Below are 3,438 nucleotides of genomic sequence, written 5' to 3'. Positions count from 1 at the left end.
AAGCCCTTTTAATGTACTATGAGAATATTATATGCATGACACTGCTGTAACTATAGTAAAGAACTTTCTGACACTTCATTACAGAACACAATGGGAGGACATAAGCTACGATTTTATCAGCGGAAAAATCATGAAAGACGTCAAAGAATGGCATCAAAACTACAAAAGTCCCAAGAGGAAGGTGTAGCAGCTAGCATAGAGGAAACCAATTCCCCATCTGACAGAAGAATTGTAGCAGAGAGAGTAAATTCCCCGTCATCTATTTCTCTACCTATAAATGATAGCAGTATTCTGAAATCCGACTTGATATTATCAAACGAAATGCTTTCATCTTGGGCTCTATGCCCTAATTCCTTTTCGTTAACCATGGCTGACGCAAACAGTGGAATGTTATATTGTGTCTCTGTTAATCATGACTGCTCTTGGAGTTTGAAAGTGGGGTTGCGGCAGATTAATACTAGTGAGTGTACTTATCTGAAAAGTATTCCCAGTCAACTTGCTACAGTCAGTGATATCGTTATGCTGTTAAAGTTGCTAGACAAGAGTTCTCTATGTGTGGGAAACGATGACAGCAAATTTATAGATATTGCTACTCTTCGTAATGGTATTTTTTAAGGACAAATCTGGTATGTTTATTTATGTATGGAAGAACTTGTGTTATTATTTCTGTCTCTTATTACAAGGAAAGGTAAAACAGCCTACCTTGACTCATCAACTTCAACTGTACGTCACATGGAATGTCAGTATCTTATTTTCAGGACTGAGAAGAGAAAACGATGTAAATCTTGTGATGACTATAGGTATGAGATTTGAGTATGATTTTTCATTTATGTATCCTTAGGTTGAATTTACATTCGCTTGCCAGTCGCGAAAAGCAAAAGGCCACAAATGCAATCACTTGTAACCATACTAACTACAGATATCTCCCTTCTCCAGAGAAAACTAAGCGTTTACATGACAAGCAACAGGAAAATCGATCCTTGAAGAAAAGAATTAATAATCTGGAGGAGAAAATAGCTAAGATTACAGATAAAGAAGGTGTTGATATGGATGACGAAACATCTCATGATATCTATCAGATGGTACAAGATGAGCAGTCAGTCATAGAGAAGCTACCAGATGATTCTTTTCAGTCTATATTTTGGAGACAACAAAGAGAAGCAGCAGAGAAGCATCCAAAAGCAATGAGGTGGCATCCACTTATGATCCAGTGGTGTCTCTATTTAAGGCATATATCTAGCAATTAAGGCTTATGAAACAATTCGTGAATCTAACTGCATTTGCCTACCATCTCAAAGAACATTACAGGACTACTCACATTGCTTTCAATCCAGTACTGGTTTCTGTGATGAAGTTGATGGTTAATTACGTGCAGCTGCTCAGTTAAAGACATTACCAGCCTGGCACAGTTTTGTTGTTATATTGATGGATGAAATGCATGTAAAGGATAGCTTAGTCTACAACAAGCATGATGGGAAGATGGTTGGTTTTGTCGACCTGGGTGAGGTTAACAACCACTTACTGATGTTTGAACAAGCTGTACGTGGCAAAGAGGATTATAACTCACCAGATGTCGCAAACTCAATATTAGTATTTATGGTGAAAAAGTTGTTTCATCCATTTCGCTTCGTTTATGCACAGTTTCCGTGTGCATCAATAGCTGGTGAACTTCTTTTTAATCCATTCTGGGAATCAGTTTTTCGCCTTGAAAACATTGGATTTAAGGTATGTACATGTAGCCATACATCTTTAAGTTTAAATTTTGTGCAACCATACATGCACAATAAAAATAATTATTGCAGACCTAAATTTAATGGAAATCATTCATTTTAGGTTTTAGGATGTACCTTTGATGGAGCATCTGCAAACCGTCATTTTGTAAAGATTCATGATTCATCAGATAAATAAGTTTATCGTGTTCCAAATATTTATGCTGCAGAGCAGAGGTTTATTTATTTTTTCTCAGACCCTCCTCACCTTATCAAGACTGTCAGGAATTGTTAGAGTTCTAAATGCCGTTTGCTTTGGGTTAGTTACATACATGGCCATTCTAAAAGTTATTTAACTGTAAAATAACATGACATGTTATATGCTTGCTTAATTCATAGATCAATGGTCACACTATTTCATGGAATCACTTAGAAGATTTATATGACAGAGATAAAGGAAGGGGACGTGGTGTGTCTATGATTCCTAAGTTAAAGTATGAACATCTGAAATTAACTTCCTTTTCCAAAATGCAAGTGGACCTAGCTGCTCAAGAATAATAATTTATTTAATTTTACTGTGCATAAATTATTATTGTTTATTCAGGTTTTAAGTGAATCAGTTGGTAAAGCACTGTGCTGGACCGGTGGTCCTGAAGTACATGAAACATCTCGCTTTGCTCTCATTTTGATAAATTTTTTGATCTTTTGAATGTTCGGAGTTTTTCTGGTGGAGCAAGAAAGAGAAAACCTTTTTCACACCCATATAGAAATGGACATGATGAAAGATTAAAAGTGAATAATTATACATGTAGTTACATGGTTACATGCTTGTTTTTCATTTCAAATTTTTAGTGGTTGGAAGAAGTATTTCTTCCCTACTTAGATGAGTGGGAAGAGAGTGTGGCTGCTAGAAAAGGGTTTAGTGCTGTCAAACTCAGTTGGGACATAGTATATAAAGACGTCAGGGAACCAACAGAAGAACTGCTGACCTATTTTAGAGAGCCCAGTAATGTGTAGACCCATCCACTGTTTCAATGAAGACTCGTGAAAACATCATCGTCGGTCATGTTCCAAGGGTCATATCCTCGCTATGTAACATCTTTATTGCACAGGGAGGCACACTTAAATGTTGGGTAACTAGACACAGGCAATACTCAGTCGACCTTCCACAAGGTGGCCTAGAGTTGCCATGTGAATTATATTTTACAAGTTCATCCTCACAACAGCTGGAAAAAGTAAAAGTTCTCCTTGAAAAATGTCCTGCACATCAATCAGTAAAAAGTAACATTACTAAGCCAGTATCAAAGAAATTCAAGAATGAAGAAATGGAATCACCAACCTATTTTTGTTTCTGAAACAAGTGAAGTCTGGCTTTCTTATTGTGGTTATTGTCTCACACTTCTTGACAAAACAAAACTTACAGATGGGAGCATGTTGCATGATAACGACATAAATTTTGCTCAGACTATTCTTAAGAATCAATTTCAAGTAGCAGGTCTTTGTTGCAGTCTGTATCAGTTTAAACGAAAATCAGCTGACCGTAAAATCAAGCATGGACTCCAGATTGTACACTGCCGAAGAAATCATTGGATACTAGCATCTAATATGGCCAATGAGGAAGGTATCTTTAATATTTATGATTCTGTGTATTCAAACATCAATAACAATACTCAAGAAGTGTTAGCTAATTCGTTTGTGTTCGAGGAAGATCGCTTTGTCACTTTTCAAA

The 3,438-nt window shown here is 36.4% G+C and overlaps 1 protein-coding gene across 5 annotated transcripts in view; it reads right to left on the bottom strand.

Annotated features, from left to right (window-relative positions):
• Window positions 1–3,438, bottom strand: part of LOC105313023 (uncharacterized protein KIAA1109-like) — a 44,179-nt gene that overhangs the window by 30,011 nt on the left and 10,730 nt on the right. The window lies entirely within an intron of this gene.

The sequence above is a fragment of the Amphimedon queenslandica genome, unplaced genomic scaffold, assembly GCF_000090795.2.
Source record: "Amphimedon queenslandica unplaced genomic scaffold, v1.1 AMPQUscaffold_13364, whole genome shotgun sequence".
NCBI classification, from domain to species: Eukaryota; Metazoa; Porifera; class Demospongiae; order Haplosclerida; family Niphatidae; genus Amphimedon; species Amphimedon queenslandica.
This window is presented reverse-complemented; position numbering and strand designations above follow the sequence as displayed.